Below are 17487 nucleotides of genomic sequence, written 5' to 3'. Positions count from 1 at the left end.
ACATTTTATTCATTAACTTATGCAGACAAGTATGATGTACACAAACCAAAAAAAAAAAGTTCCAACATGCTATTGGTCATAATAATCATCTTTGCTTCCTCCATTCCACAGAGTTTGTTCATTTTTACAAAGACAATATAAGCTGTGATGGAAAGACTAGTACCCAGAGGAGCCTTCCAACTATCCACACTGGTAGCCTAGCCCACCTGGGACCCCCAACAGGTATGGGTCAGGATTTAAGGATTCAAAATAATTATTGCAAAGGAAATGCTTGAATGAATAATTTCTCTTTGGTATTCAATTCAGATGCCATAGTGAAGCAGAGAGAAAGGAAGCAGAATTTAGGGGTTTAAAAGGTATCAATAACACGGTACTAATAAAATTCAAGTTTGTCAATTGTTTCGTGGGCATAGTACATAGATGCTAAAAGAGTCATTTCAAGGTAAAGTCCAGAGATCATACTTCCAGGTACCACAGTCAAACGAGTGTTATGTGCTACCTGCTATAAATATTCACACTTCAGAATTCTGGGTCCCACACTACAGACAAAAAGCCAGAAGGAAATCTATTTCCAGAGTTAACATGAATATTTAAGGCATGTTTTGTATACAGAGATTGGGGCAAGGAATGTGGTCAGGAGAAGAATCATGTATCTTTAGACCCTGCTCTAGATTTTTGGTCAAATCCAAGAATGTATTCAATTTACTTTTTGAGAGATAAGGTCTTACAGGAAATAAAAAGAGACTTTCCTAGGGATTTCTCTTACAAGCAGCAAAAATTAAAATGAAAGGTCAGGGACTTCCCTGGTGGTCCGGTGTTTAAGGATCCGTCTGCCAACGGAGGGGACGTGAATTCAATTCCTTGTCTTGGAAGATCCCACATGCTGTGGGACAACTAAGCCCACGCAATGCAACTCCTGAAGCCTGTGTGCCTAGAAATCCAGGCTTCAACATAAGAGAAGCCACCACAATGAGAAGCCAGAGTACTACAAGTAGAGAGCAGCCCCTCCTCTCCACAACTAGAGAAAGCCCTGGCACAGCAACAAAGACCCAGCACAATAGAAAATAAATACGTAAATTTATTTTAACAAAAGGAAGGTCAAAATATTAATAGCTTCTGCTCTGAAACCACCACTTTCCCATCTTGGAGGCAGACTTAATATTAAGAGTAGTCAAGAGCTAGGGCTTTGGATGTAAAGCTCTAGTCTGGTTGTGAGTCCAGGCATCACCACAGCTAAGTAAGTGGCCTTAGGAAAAATCGCCCTTCCCTAAGCCTCAGGATCTAAACTCTTTAATGAATAAACTGACAATAGCCTGATGATTATGACTGTTGGAGGTTTAAGCGACAGGACCTCTCCATCTAGTTTAGCACACTGCCTGAGTTCTATGGGTCACATCAATTCCTGGGTATAATGCACATTTGTATCAAATGTCCTTGGAAAAGGAAAGATCTCTCCTTTCAATATGTATATTCTAGGATCTTTGAGAAATGCTCTATATTGAACACTGTGCTGTATATCCGAATATGGTTTCCTATTCTCATTTGTTGGGCAACTGTTCTCATTTGTGAGTGCCTATTTCACACTATACTTAAATATTTGAAGCAAAACTCCTGCTGTTTGGAGAAGACACACTGGCTCAATGTGACTTCAGCCTATGTTAAGTCTTCATCAAAAAAAGGAGATGAGGAAGGTTCAATTCATTTGAAGGACATATACTAAATTAACCTTAAAAATGCATTCCAATATACAGTAGGTACAGACAAATACTGTTTGGATTCCACTTATATGAGGGACCTAGGATAGTCAAACTCACAGGGTCACAAAGTACATTTGTAGATGCCAGGGGCCAGGGAGCGGGGGTGGGGTGGGGTGAAGGGGTAGAGAGGAGGATGGGGAATTCGTGTTTAATGGGGACAGAGTTCTAGTTTAGGAAAGTAAAAAATTCAGGAGATGGATGATGGTAAGTGTTGCACAACAATGTGAATGTACTTAATGCCACTGAACTGCACAGTTAAATATAGCTAAAATAGTTTGTTTTATATTATGTGACTTTTACCACAATGAAAAAATTATTTTTTAAAAAAGGAGGTGATGACATTTAATGGTGGTTTGTGATGATTTCCAGGTACAATTCCAAGTGCCAAGGGAAAAAACATCTTTTTAAAGATCCTCTGAGAGTTTGTCTTTGTTCATGCCTTGAGATCCTTTTTCCACTTTTCTCTTCCCTATTCTGGGTGCTAGGAAATGGAACTCTAGAGTTGGCTTCACCTTCCCTGTGGAAGCCTGCTGGGTTCAGCCAGTGAGAAACGAGAACAAGTGTTTGGAGGCCAAGAGAAAGGGAAGTCCAGGGTATTGCTTCCGCAACTTATCTTCCCACCCACTCTGCTTCCTGGGAGTCTTCAGGTTCCTGAAGTGGCTGTGTCCGTCTCCAGCCACACTTCTGTTCATTCTCCTTCAAAGTTCCCACTGAAAAACAGGCTCTGGTCAACACAGTGGTCCTTGCTTATCCCTTCAGGCCTGGGGTGGCAATGGTTGCCCCACAGCTGCCATTCCCTGGGTGCCTCATCACTCCTTACTGATCCCTTTAACTGTGCCTAGACCTTCATACTTAGTTACTTTATTAACTAACCTGTCTCCGGTGGAACCTTTAGAGTGAGCCATCTGTTTCCAATTGGGTCCCTGCCTGAGATAATTACTTTAAAAAGCATGACAACAAAATTCTGTAGAGCAATTATCCTTCAATTAAAAAATAAATAAATTTAGAAAAATAAAAAAGAGAGTGAGAGTGAGTGGTTATGTTTTGGCGATTACACATATAGGGAAGTCAGAGAAGGTTTCACAGATAAAATGACAATTAAGACTTGTAGGAACTGATGGAGTGAGCCATGAAACTACCAGAGAGAAGTTTTGTACTTATAGTGAATAGCAAGTTTGAGAGGGGAAGCCTATTCAGAATCTTCAAGGTAGGAAAGGAGGCTGGTATGCCTGGAACAGTCAAAAGCCCTAAGCATGTAGGGTGGCATTACGTGGGCCAGGATGAGATCAGCCAGGTAATGAATTCTACAGAGAGAAGATAGAATGGCTTAGGAAAGAACTGCAGAGGGGAAGAGGGTGAGCCTGCAATCAGCAGAGGACAATGAAAAGGAGAAACCGGGGCAACACAAGGAGAACATGAGGGAGTGATATCCAAAAAATCACCTGAAATAAGTATAAGAGGCATAGCATTTTCCAAAAAGGGTTATACATTCACTTTGGCCTGAACAACTTTTCTCTTTGGAAGAAATTTCACACACACACACACACACACACACACACACACCCCCCATACCCAGCTAGCATTTATGCGGGAGGTTGACTTACTGCACCTGCTGCTGTTGCCGCTAAGTCGCTTCAGTCGTGTCCAACTCTGTGCGACCCCAGAGACGGCAGCCCACCAGGCTCCCCCGTCCCTGGGATTCTCCAGGCAAGAATACTGGAGTGGGTTGCCATTTCCTTCTCCAATGCATGAAAGTGAAAAGTGAAAGTGAAGTTGCTCAGTTGTGTCTGACTCGTAGGGAGCACCCACCAGGCTCCTCCATCCAGGGGATTTTCCAGGCAAGAGTACTGGAGTGGGGGGCCATTGCCTTCTCCGTACTGCACCTGAGATTTAGACAAATCCTATTTAGAGAGTGGCCTGCAAACCAGTGTGGTTTTACTAGGTTGGGAAATGGTAGTAACAACCTGTTTGTACATTTTTCCCTGAGAAAAGAATTGAAAAGAATCATATTTGTTAATCCTCCTACAAGGATTTCTGTAGTTATTAACCCTTCTCAGAAACAGCATCAGCTATTCTCAAGAAAGAGGGAATCAGAATCTACAGAAACACTCCAGTCATCTGTACCTACTTGTTTGACATGAACAAGAATGTGAGCCCTTAGTAGGTGGGTGCCTGGGTGCTGCAGGAAGCACTGGGACTGACTATACCCGAACTGTGTGGTCAGCAGTGCTCTGCTGTGGTCTACACATGCACCACAGTGACGGATGCCGTATCTGCCAAGAGCTGGGTCAGGTACATATACATCACTCAGGTGAGGCTACTCTTCTCCAGAGAGTTCATTTCTACATGAGTACAACTCGTGAAATAAATACATGAGGCAGGAAATAATTTTCATTTTAACTTCAACCCATTTAAAACTCATTCATCTTTTATTCTATGGCACCAAAAGGATGGACCAAAGAGGGGTATGGATCATAGTGGAATTTTCTTTTTGGAAGTTTTTTTTATGATAAATGTATCATTTCCTCCATACAGACACATCAATATGGGCAAGTAAAACTTTCAGTTAGCATAGCTGCTACTGTGAACAGCAATAACAGCCAGTATTTATTAAGTATTTAATATGGTCTACACACCGGGCTGAGTGTGTTACACAGACCTTCATTTATTCCTCTCAACAACACTGTGAGGACAACACTGCTACCCTTTATTTTACAAAGAGAGAAAGAGAAGTTCAGGGAGTTGATGTAACTCACCCAGGATAAGAGACCACCCATAAATGGTTGGGCTATGAACATTGGAGGGGCCTCCTGGGGGCACAGTGGTAAAAAATCTGCCTGCCAATGCAGGAGATGCGAGAGGCGCAAGTTTGATCCCTGGGTTCGGAAGATCCCTTGCAGTAAGAAGAGCCAACTTACTCCAATATTTCCTTGCCTGGAAAATCTCATGGACAGAGGAGCCTGGCAGGCTACAGTCCATAAGGGTTGGAAAGAGTCAGGCTCAACTGAGTGACTGAGTACATACAAACATGAGCAAAGGAAGGCTGACACCGGCGGCTACGAAATATAACATGACTATTACTTGCTCATGTTTAATGATGGATGTTTACCATGAAGCATAACCTTGACATGGGTTTTATTTCCATGTTTTCCTTTCCCCAACCACTATCACCCCATTTTAGAGATGAGAGAACTGAAGTATAAAGAATTGAGATGGATTGCCCTGACTCAGGCTGCCAAGGAGGGAAGAGATCTGCAATTTATACCTAAGTCTTCTGACTTCAAAGAAAGCACTATATTCCACTGCACAGACACTTCCATGCTCAAGTTTAATTTAATGCTATTATTAAACACAGGCAGCCTTTTCAAATATCCATGCACGTTTATAGCACACTTAACTACGGTCAAGTCCTTGTGCTAACTGCTACAATTGAATGCAAAGAAGTTCCGTCTATCAGTAATCTTAAAAGGAAGCTAGGCAAACAAAGCACAAAGGTTCATGAAAAATTTCAAGTTTGATTCTATTCAACATAACTTTTAAAACATATTCAGAACATGTCAGAAGCGAGGATGTGATTATGTCAATGGAGGAGAGAATTCACAGGGTGAAGACATCCCTGGGGACTTGTCCAGCTGCAAGTTTCCGGAATGAAGCTAATGCCAACCTTAAATGAGGAGACTTTCAAAAAGTGAAAAAGGAAAAAAAAAAGAATATATGAACAGAATATGGAGAAAGATGTGTGGACAACTTTACCAAAGACAGCTGGCGAATGCAGAGGGTACTTAGTGCAAACCACAGAGTCCAAATTCCAGGCAGAGTTTGGACTGTATTCTGTAAATGAAGACGTTTGACCTCAAGCACAACATGATACAAAACACTGCCTGGAGACGACAAATTTTCTACATGAGATAATTACCAACAATCCAAACTTCTACACAGAAAGTAAATAAAACTATAGCGCACATGAGAGTGGATGTGAGATTGTTGGGAACACCTATCTGGGCTCCCCCCGTCGGCGTGTTTAGGCTCACAACAAAAACAGGCAGATTGATTTTCCCTGATTAAGGCTGCTTCAGTCTGGTCTGATGAGTAAATACCCAAAGCAGCCACATGCTTAGCTGCCCTCCCTCTGCAATTACTACCTTTTTTTTTCCCTACACTTCAAATTTGCAGGTCTAAATTTGTAATTCTTCACTTGTCAGAGTAAGCAAACCTATCAGTCACTTGATCTTGTAATTCCCCCCCACCCCCGCCCTTCTAAGAGGGACATTCAGTCCCTCATTTTTCATTTATTCAAGTATGTTTACTGAATACCTAGTACAAAGCTCCAGGCCAGGTAGGCTTTGCAGATGCAAAAATAAAATATCATCTCAGTCTTCAAAGTGCTCTTCTGTGCCCGAGGTACAGAGAAGAGGGGGCAGTCAGGATATGCTGGCCAAATGCTATAAATAGTCCTACATACAGGGCGTTATGTGATCACACATTGGAAAGCCTTAATGCTGCCTGATGCCTCCGAGCATGCCTTCCAGAGCAAGGCATTTTTAAACTGAGGTGTGAGGGGATGGAATGAACTGGGAGATTGGGATTGACATATATACGCTACTATGCATGAAAGAGATAACTAATGAGAACTTACTCTAGCACAGGGAACTCTACTCAGTGCTCTGTGGTGACCTGAGTAGAAAGGAAATTCAAAAAACAGGGGCTATGTGTATACGTATGGCTGGTTCAGTGTGCTGTACAGTAGAAACTAACACCACATTGCAAAGCAGTTATATCCCAGTAACATTTTTTTAAAGAAGCATGTATGAATAACTAGCTTCCTTCTGTCAATAGATATTAAAAAGATTTGCAAACATGAAAACAATGCCACTCTTCTCACTAAATTTTTTAATTAAAAACTTGTTTAAATTTTAAAAAACTATAAATAAATAAACTGAGATGTGAGGAATAAGGAGCTATTCTTCAGGGGGCCAAGGAGGGAAAAGACACTCCTAGCAGAGGCTGAAGAATGTCCACATGCTTAGGAATCAGGGTAAGTGTCATAGTCGTCCAGAAGGGAGTTTAGGATAGGAGAAGGATCGAGAGGGCCTTGGTAGTGCAGTGTTTGAATCTGACTTGGTGACTGCATTTGTGGGAGCGTAGCGGGAGACCTAAGGAGTGAATGAACAGCAACTGAATAAAAGTCACGTACATCTCAAAGTTAATTACAAAGATAATCTAATTTTATCTTGGTGATGCCATCCAGCCTTCTCATCCTTTGTTGTTTCCTTTTTTCCTGCCTTCAATTTTCCTAGCATCAGGGTCTTTTCTGACTCAATGGACAAGAGTTTGTGTGGACTGTGGGAGATGGTAAAGGACAGGGAAGCCTGGCGTGCTGCAGTCCATGGGGTCACAAAGAACTGGACACGACTGAGCGACTGAACAACAACAAAAATTTTATCCAGTGAACCTATCTACAGTCTTAAGTAACTGGAGACACCATGATTGGTCAGAATTTGTAGGTAACTTGCTGATTCTCCCCAAAAGTATCCCTTTGTCTTCTCCCAGGACTGAGTCAATGATGTCAGCTAAAGAATCATCATTAAACCCCCATAGATATTAACTCTTTGACAACTTCCCAGCCAAGCGTTTGGCTGAGACAGTCATCCACGTGGCCACAGTTTGAAAGGGAAGGGATGATGAGAAAGGTTTGGTCTTGCCCACTGGAGGAATTTTAGGAAAAACCAGGTAATGTTTTTGGTTAATCTTGAAAGTGAAAGTGAAGTCGCTCAGTCATGTCCCACTCTCTGCGACCCCATGGACTGTAGCCCACCAGGCTCCTCCGTCCATGGGATTTTCCAGGTAAGAATACTGGAGTGGGTTGCCATTTCCTTCTCCAGGGGATCTTCCCAACCCAGGGATTGATCCCGGGTCTCCCATAATGTAGGAAGATGCTTTACCATCTGAGCCAATGCTTTGCTGCTGCTGCTGCTGCTAAGTCGCTTCAGTCGTGTCCGACTCTGTGCGACCCTATAGACGGCAGCCCACCAGGCTCCCCTGTCCCTGGGATTCTCCAGGCAAGAACACTGGAGTGGGTTGCCATTTCCTTCTCCAATGCATGAAAGTGAAAAGTGAAAGTGAAGTAGTATCCGATTCTTCATGACCCCATGGACTACAGCCTACCAGGCTTCTCCGCCCATGGGATTTTCCAGGCAAGAGTACTGGAGTGGGGTGCCATTGCCTTCTCCAGAGCCAATGCTTTACCATCTGGTTAATCTTAACCCATCCTAAACACATGTCTAAATTGATCATGCGGCTGTGAGGACAAATTACCTTTGGTAATACTGAGAAATATCCACTCCCTGACTCTGAATCCTGGTGTCCTACACCTCCAGAAGAATTATCAGAGAGGAATGACCTAATACTGAGAATAAGCAATGTGGGTATTTAATGATCAGTAATAAAGTGGTAACAGAAAATAATGGACACCAGATATGAATGCCACCTCTATACTCGCTGTTCTATGTGTTATGTAAAGCATATTAGATTCTGGCAGAAAGTTTATATGGAGCTGAAAATTTGTATGGAGGTATGTTTTAAATAACTTTTCTTACAGGTGACCCAAGTTAACTAGACACATAATTGGGACTTAAAAAATTAAAACTATAGTAAACCTCCCTTTAAAGAACATCATCACAAGCTTAATTTTGCCCAAAGCTCTTAACAATATTATGAGGCAGAAAGGACAAAGATTTTCATGTCCAGCCTACCTGAACAGACAGATAATGGATAGAACTTTCCAAGGACAGGTTATAAAATTGGCAGAGGTGAAATAAGTGTCAGTGACCAGGAAACCAAATATCAGGGGACTTACTCTCAGCTCCAATATGAAGGCTGAAAAAACAGAGAATCTGATTCAGTCTTTTCTATGTGAAAGTGTGTTTGCATTTGGTGTGTGCATGTTAGAACAAAACTTTGTAAACATAATCTTTCCTGTGGCCATGGAATTAATACTTAACAGTAATAATAATGGAACAGCAATAGCTTTAATTTGCTATTTGAATGACCACTTATAAAATGTTTCACTATTCATTATCTAACTTGAACTTCCTTTCGATATTATGAAACTGGTAGATGATAAAGCAATATTCAGAAATTTTATTCAGGATTTTGCAGGAAGCAAATGGCAGAGAGAGTTAGAAATTCTGGTAGTTCAATTTGTAGCCCAATGATAGCAACAAAAGCTCAAGAACATTTCCAAATTCTCCCAAACTGTTAGAATATATCCCTCCCTTGAACAGTATTTATATATGTCTGGATGTACAACCACTCTTCGTTTTTTAATCACCAGCATGATTATTTGCACATCTTACTTGTCTGACTATCTCCAGTACCGCCACAGTAAAGAAACCACTGTCATGCTCAGCATAACGAATTCAGGTATTGTGTTCACCAAACCTCTGTTTAACTTACTTTAACTTGTCATGTAGGTCTCTTGGAAAGGATAATTAATGCTCATTGGTATCTGTGTCTTTTCTTCTTTGTGATCACTCAGCCAGATTACATTCTCTGCCTCTCTTTAAGTTCATGTCAGAGATCCAGCCAATGGAGCCCAAGTAGAAATGAGGCCCCCAATGCTGAGCAGACCAATTAAGGAAAATCTCCCATTTATAATCCTCCCTCTTTTTTCTCAGTGACTCACCAAACAGAGAAGACCCCAAAAGATTGGAGCCACAATACAGAAGGGGCCTGGGACCTTGAATGCCACCTGTGATGGGCAGAGTTCATCTCCTCCCATCCCTTCTCCACTTCCTGCTCCCACCAACCTACAATGGACTGTGTGATGTAGGTGAAAAATAAACTCTTATGATGTTAAGCCACTGAAATTTGGAAGTTACTTGTTATAGCTGTTAGCCTACCCAGACTAATATAACTCTTCATTATAAGAAGTTAATATCTACAAAGAACTAATATCTTTAGACTCCAAAAGAGCACACATTGTAAAGAGATTTTAATCAGCTATTTAAAATTACTGATTCTGAGAATGCATTTGGGGGGAAACCCACAATGCTGCCCTTTCAAATAAAAACATAATCATAATTTTTATGATCAATCACAATTCCTATCATAGAAATCTTTAGGTCTTGATAGATAAAATTCAATGAAGCACAGACTGTAATATAAGACTGGTATCAGATATCTGGGGCACACTAATAAGCAAAGTATAAATGGACAAATCTAATTTAAGTCAACCCTGCTGAGTCATTCGAGATATCTATCTACCCAAAATGAACATAATCCATTAGCATCAAAATAACAAAATCTCCCCACCCCCCGTAAATACAGAAGGGTCTAGTTCTGCTCATGACTTTTATCAGCATGACATGTGGCTAATATTCATTTATCAAACAGTATGGGTATTGTTTTGTGCTCAAATAATTATCAGTTAATGAAGCTTTAAAAAAGAGTCTCTCACATCTAGATTGAATTATTCTTTCTATGGTGCTTACCCTCATATTCCTAAATACTGAAAATGTTCCCATAGTAAATGAGGTCAGCTTGTGTAAGCTCAGAAGCAATAGGATATTTTAGCCTTGAAGCATAATAGGAAGAATATTAGAGCACATTCATTCAATTAAAAAATGGAGTAAAATATTCCATATGTGGCTACATGCCTTTAACATCTCTAGTAAAGATACATCATAGAAATACATATGATCTCTAAGCAACTTTTATAATAAAATTTGAAGTCCCAACAATTCCATTTGATGGAAGAGAAAAAAAAATTCAGAGTCTGAGAGCTGAAGTGTCTCACCTGGAGCCACACAGGAATCTACCCCTGGATGGAGAAAGACATCTTCCAGATCTCATTTTGGTGGCTGCTGGTTCCCATGCCTTTTTATTCCCATCCTGACCCTTTCACTACTGAGATGAGAGAGGTTCTTATCTTAAGCTGGAATATTTGCCAGGTAGTATGCATAGTCTTCTAGAGCTTCCCAGGTAGTGCGGTAGTAAAGAATTCACCTGCCAATGCCAGAGACATGGGTTCGATTCCTGGGTTGAGAAGATTCTCTGGAGTAGGAAATGGCAACCCACTCCAGCATTCGTGCCTGGGAAATCCCATGGACAGAGGAGCTTGGCAGGCTACAGAGTTGGACACAACTGAGCATGTATGCATGACTAGTTTTCTAATTTGGAAAAAAAGGTTTACTTTCTCTAGCACTTTCAATGCAATCACACTAGTACCCTAAACAAAGGGCCCTGGATGCACAATTGCAGAGAGTGCCTGGAAGTTCTCAGTAGGTGGAAGGCTAGGATATGAGCATCCATTTACAGAGGATTTGGGTACCATACCACTGTCTCAGCTTTCTTTCCCTCCAGGTCTCCAGAGGACTTGACTATGGAGGCTGTGTCTACTGAAACCTTCAACACAGCTTTGTTTTGTTTTCTTATAGATACAGTAAAATAATCCAGAGACAAAAGATTTGCTGGGAGGCAACAGTGATGGGAATGAATGAAACAGCCAAATCTTCCCTGTGATGCTGGAGTTGGAGATATCATCAGGAGCATAGCCTGTGGTTACCATAATCAGAAATCCCCATGAAAAAGCTGATTTAAAAGAACTTCCAAGTTGCTGGTGAAAGTGCCAAAACCCAATACAGTGGCATGTAACAGATGGAAAAGAAAAAGTCCAGAAAGTTCACAAATGACTGATCTTTTTTTCCTCCATTTTATGATCCTCAAGATTTCTCTTTCCAGAATTTCTTTTTCTTTTTTTTTAAGTCATGCACAGATCCAGTAACCTTTCACTGCAACTAAGAGGTGAATGTATTCACATTGACAAGGGCAACAGGAAAGTTTAATTTGGTTAGTTTAGTCACTCAGTCATGTCCTGTCCAACTCTTTGTGACCCCATGGACTGAAGCACACCAGCCTTCCCTGCTAAGTCACTTCAGTCGTGTCTGACTCTGTGCGAACCCACAAATGGCAGCCCACCAGGCTGCCCCGTCCCTGGGATCCTCCAGGCAAGAACACTGGAGTGGGTTGCCATTTCCTTCTCCGATGAATGAAAGTGAAGTTATTCAGTCGTGTCTGACTCCTAGCGAGCCCATGGACTGCAACCTACCAAGCTCCTCTGTCCATGGGATTTGTCAGAGTACTGGAGTGGGTTGCTATTGCCTTCTCTATCACCAACTCCCTGCCTGCTCAAACTCATGTCCATCTAGTTGGTGATACCATCCAACTATCTCATCCTCTGTCATCCCCTTCTCCTCTCACCTTCAATCTTTCCCAGCATCAGGGTCTTTTCCAATGAGTCAGTTCTTCACATCAGGTGGCCAAAATACTGGAGTTTCAGCTTCAGCACCAGTCCTTCCAATGAATATTCAGGGCTGATTTCCTTTAGGATTGACTGGTTGGATCTCCTTGCAGTCCAAGGGACTCTCAAGAGTCTTCTCCAACACCACAGTTCAAAAGCATCAATTCTTCGGCACTCAGCTTTCTTTACAGTCCAACTCTCACATCCATATATAACTACTCGAAAAACCATAGCTTTGACTAGACAGACCTTTGTTGGCAAAGTGATGTCTCTGCTTTTTAATATGCTATTTAGGTTGGTCATAGCTTTTCTTCCAAGGAGCAAGCATCTTTTAATTTCATGGCTGCAGTCACCATCTGCAGTGATTTTGGAGCCCCCCAAAATAAAGTATCTCACTGTTCCTATGGTTTCCCCATCTATTCGCCATGAGGTGATGGGACCGGATGCCCTGATCTTCGTTTTCTGAATGTTGAGCTTTAAGCCAACTTTTTCACTTTCCTCTTTCACTTTCATCAAGAGGTTCTTTAGATCTTCTTTGCTTTCTGCCATAAGGGTGGTGTCATCTGCATATCTGAGGTTATTGATATTTCTCCCAGCAATCTTGATTCCAGCTTGTGCTTCATTCAGTCCAGCATTTCTCATGATGTATTCTGCATAGAAGTTAAACAAGCAGGGTGACAATACACAGCCTTGATGTACTCCTTTCCCAATTTGGAACCAGTCTGTTGTTCCAGGTTCAGTTCTAACTGTTGCTTCTTGACCTGCATACAGATTTCTCAGGAGGCAGCTCAGGTGGTCTGGTGTTCCCAATTCTTGAAGAATTATCCACAGTTTATTGTGATCCACACAGTCAGAGGCTTTGGCATATCACTAAAGCAGAAGTAGATGTTTTTATGGAATTCTCTTGCTTTTTCGATAATCCATTGGATGTTGGCATGATCTCTGGTTCCTCTGGCTTTTCTAAGTCCAGCTTGAACATCTGGAATTTCACAGTTCATATACTGGTTAAGACTGGCTTGGAGAATTTTGAGCATTATTTGCTAGCCTGTGAGATGAGTGCAATTGTGCGGTAGTTTGAACATTCTTTGGCATTGCCGGTTCTTTGGGATGGGAATGAAAACTGACCTTTTCCAGTCCTGTGACCACTGCTGAGTTTTCCAAATTTGCTGGCATATTGAGTGTAGGACTTTCACAGCATCATCTTTTAGGATTTGAAATAGCTCAACTGGAATTCCATCACCTCCACTAGCTTTGTTCATAGTGATACTTCCAAAGGCCCACTTGACTTCGCACTCCAGGATGTCTGGCTCTAGGTGAGGGATCATAGCATCGTGGTTATCTGGGTCATGAAGATCTTTTTTTGTATTGTTCTTCTTTGTATTCTTGCCCAACTCTTCTTAATATCTTTAGCTTCTGTTAGGTCCATACCATTTCTGTTCTTTATTGTGCCCATCTTTGCATGAAATGTTCCCTTGCTTTGGTATCTCTAATTTTCTTGAAGAGATCTCTAGTCTTTCCCATTCTGTTGTTGTCCTCTGTTTCTTTGCATTGATTGCTGAGGAAGGCTTTCTTATCTCCCTTTGCTATTTTTTGGAACTCTGCATTCAAATGGGTATATCTTTCCTTTTCTCCTTGCTTTTAGCTTCTCTTCTTTGCTCAGCTAACCACTGATTAAACGGTTACTATATTTTGCAAATCAAATGAGCATGCCTCTTCCTTGAAGCTCCCCACTAATGCGTATTCCAAGACAAGTCAAGAGCTTCCTATCACATTGCACCTAATTCAATTAACATACACACTCAGCCAGCAATAGATAACAATGCTTTAGTTATTTTAAAAATCACATCTGTCAACAGACTGTAATACAGCATTGGCAAGATACAGCTGAAACCTGTATTCTCCTCACATAATTTCAACCCTCTTCTGAAATGCACTTTGCTTTCTTTATGATAGAACTGGTCATGAGTGTCAGACTTTTGGAAATCAACTTATTTTTTTTTCCTTTCAATTACAAAAAAAAAAAAAAAAAATTATTTGCTTTGTTCTTTGGCTTGGGGTTCCCTACTCCAGTCCCAGAGAAATATTTCTCATACAGAAGTAAATGGGCTTTGAAGAGGTAGGAAAAACTCTATTTAAAATTCCAAATAGTGCTTTGGCTCATCCAACCAGCTCTTGCAAGATTGACCATATGTGAAATTTGAATGTAGATTACAGTGTTTCAATTTAACAAGATTAAGGTGTGATTACATTTGTTATTTTGTAATTTCATAGTTTCTCCATTAAGGGAAGTCAGCATTTAAGATCAGTCACGTTTAATAGCATGCTGAAGTGGGGGAAGAATGCTTATCAGTTTAAGTTCCCAGCCACGTCACTTTCTTTAGTTTGTATTTTCTAATCAGTTATTTCTTTAAATACATCTCTCATATCTTCTTTACAATAATCCAAATTACACACCAGTTTACTTTCTTTTTTTTTTTATCAGAATCAATAGTTTTATTGAAGGTTAAGGTACTCAAATGTTAACAGGTCATAGGCAAAGGGAAGAAACAGAAGTCTCAGATGCGTTAGTAGAGGAGGGAGGGTACAAACAGCTCTGCCCAACAAACATTCCAGATCCAGGGTTTCCATACTTCTCCAAGGCTTGATTTCTCATGGGTCACTTTCCATGCAAAAGATTTTAGAGACCAAATGCAACAGGATTCCTTCAGTTACCAACCAAGAGTCTTTGGGTCTTCTCTCAGGCAAGGCATCCAGTGAAAATAAGATCTAGTTTTCAGATTCCTCTGGAGGATTAAAAAGTCTCTTTCGCATTGCGTTGCCAAGCTCCCTGCTCTTGTTCCTCTTTTCCATGTACTCATTCTTCAAGCATTTTCTCATCTCCCGATCAAGATCATTGCAATGACCAAAAAATTTCAGAATGCTGTGATTTTTGTGACATTCCTTAAGCAAGTTAATCAAGACGTTGCATTCTTCAGTGTGCAAGTGTGGAGATAAGTCAGGATGCATCTTTAGGAGGAGATGGAACACAGCAGAGCAACCCGACTCGCGGCCACACCCGGAAAGCGGAAGCGGTATTCCCCGGCGAAGACGCTGCGCCTGCAAATGCGCGGTCTGGGCGCAGGAGCCGGGCCAGCTCCGGGTGGCGAAGGCAGGGCGCCCTCCACGGCTGACACCGCTTGGCCGGCCCCCAGTTTACTTTCTTTCATTTCTATTTTTGCTTTCTTAAGCTAAATCTCCCCAATATTTTTAGCAGGAAATAGGACAGAAAGCATAAAACTTAAATATGTACAAATATACACGTGTGTACACATATACATGAATACTAAGACAATTCACTGATAGAAATCTCTGCTTACTCACTTCCTAAGAGAAGCAGGGTGTCATGGAGTCATTCACACCCTGGCTCCTGCTGAATGCTGGTGTCCCACAAGATATGAGTTTAACGGAAAGAAGTAAATCATGGTCAAACACTAATAAGAATGCTGCATACTGTAACAGTTTCTTAGAGAATCACAGTGCATATCTGCATATTAAAGTCTCTCACATGTCCCATACGAAGGATGTTCAATTTTCTTTCAATAATTGTATAATATCCATGATTTATTTGATCAAGATTTTTAAAAAATTCTTGGAACATCTACTAAGATATATCAGGACACTACTGTCCAAGGAACACAGTTTAGAAAAGTCAATTAGGGTTGAAAATGCATGGGTTTTATGATGTATTTTTAAATTTCTAGCTTTGATACTTGCTAGCTGTGTGACTTTGGAGAAGTTTCTTCATGTCTCTGAGCCTCCTTTCAAGTTTGCATTCCAACCAATATTTATTGAGCGTCTGTGGTGTTCCAGGCCCTGGGATAACTAGACACAGAAAACAAAACAGACATACCCCACACTCAGGGTCAGATGGAAGACAGACAATAAACAAATACATGTATAGTTAGAGTGTTGGTAAGTGCCGGAAAGGAAAAAGAGTAAGTGAAGGAGATAATTACTACAGGGAAAAGCTAATGTAGATGGAATGGGCAGGCAAGTTCTCCTGAGGAAGTAACAATTAAGTTGAGGTCTGAATAAGATGTAAGATCAAGCTAAACAAAATGTGCCAGTAAAATATTCCAGAAAGAGGAAAAGGCAAATAAAAAGGTCCCCAAACCAATTTAAACATGGCTAAGCTATAGCCTCCTGCAATGTATTGGATGAGTTTGATAGACCTAAGCAGTAGCTTCAATATGGCTGGAGCTCAGTGATTGGGAGTGGGCAGGGGGGATGATCCAAAACAAGACAACATGCAAGGGGGTCAATCCTTGGCTCTGTTGACCAACACTTCCAAGAAGGAGTCTGGGCTTCCTTCTAAGTGCAAAGGATGCTAGAGTGGCATTACCAGACTTAAGTTTTCTAAAAAGATCATACACAGGAACTAGATCAGTTAGAAGGTTATTTCTTGGTGAGAAAAAATTTCAGATTCTTCACCTGCAAAACTAAGGTGTTAACTCTTCACTGATACTGTAGAAAATATTTAAAACCTGCACAAGAGTGTGGCACAGAGAAGGTGCCAAAATAGCACTTCCTGCTTTCCTTTCTTTCCTGAGACATGGCGCCTGCCCATCAAGAGAATGCCGTCAGTCTGCACTGGCCTTCTCCCTCCCAATCTTGTACATTTCATCCAGCTTTCTGAATTATAACCTCTTGAGACTTTTTGTATCTCAAATGGGTCACACCATGAGTATTTGCAGAGAGAAAGCCTTCCCTTGTCTATCTTCCCTCTGCAGAAATAGATGGACAGAGCAGCACCAACCTTTCGTATAATTCAGAATTCCATCACTGGGCACAGTGTCACCGTGGCAATACTTGGGTTCAGATGGGCTTGACTATCCGAGTAGAACTGCAAGATGGGTAGCAGAAAGACCAGAAATTCACTGAACACTTACAAAGCACCTTCTAGAAATTTCTGATGCTGGCTATTTGGATAGTTTGCCTTTTATAAAGTCAGAATCATTGCTTTAAAAACAAATAAATGGCCATTTATTGCAAGGGCAGTTAAAGGATGCAAGGGGAAATTGTGGACTAAAATGGACTTAAAAATAGTCCCCCAAAATGACATCTATGAATATTTACATCCCTGGTGATAAGTAAACATTAAAAAGTGATAATATAAAATTAGATCAGATTTTGAGCAATGGCAGGGGTTTATGATGAATGTGACATGCACAGAACTTATGGGTAGGGGTGACATGCACTGACAAAGTTCTATGTCTTGGCTTGAGTGGTAGTTACAATGATCAGTTCAGTTCAGTTGCTCAGTCATGTCTGACTCTTTGTGACCCCATGGACTACAGCACACCTGGCTTCCCTGTGCATCACCAACTCCCAGACCTTGCTCAAACTCATGTCCATCAAGTTGGTGATGCCATTCAACCATCTCATCCTCTG

General features: G+C 41.1%; 1 protein-coding gene and 1 non-coding gene across 3 annotated transcripts in view; both read right to left on the bottom strand.

The window, feature by feature from the left end:
- LOC138988472 (teneurin-2-like) overlaps positions 1 to 17487 on the bottom strand; it is a 427877-nt gene that overhangs the window by 208095 nt on the left and 202295 nt on the right. The gene's annotated exons all lie outside the window — the stretch shown is intronic.
- On the bottom strand, positions 14550 to 15240 carry LOC102270135 (COX assembly mitochondrial protein 2 homolog). The gene has a single exon (XR_001351752.2). It is a non-coding gene; the product is annotated as a COX assembly mitochondrial protein 2 homolog (transcript).

The sequence above is a fragment of the Bos mutus genome, chromosome 7 (assembly GCF_027580195.1).
Source record: "Bos mutus isolate GX-2022 chromosome 7, NWIPB_WYAK_1.1, whole genome shotgun sequence".
NCBI classification, from domain to species: domain Eukaryota; kingdom Metazoa; phylum Chordata; class Mammalia; order Artiodactyla; family Bovidae; genus Bos; species Bos mutus.
This window is presented reverse-complemented; position numbering and strand designations above follow the sequence as displayed.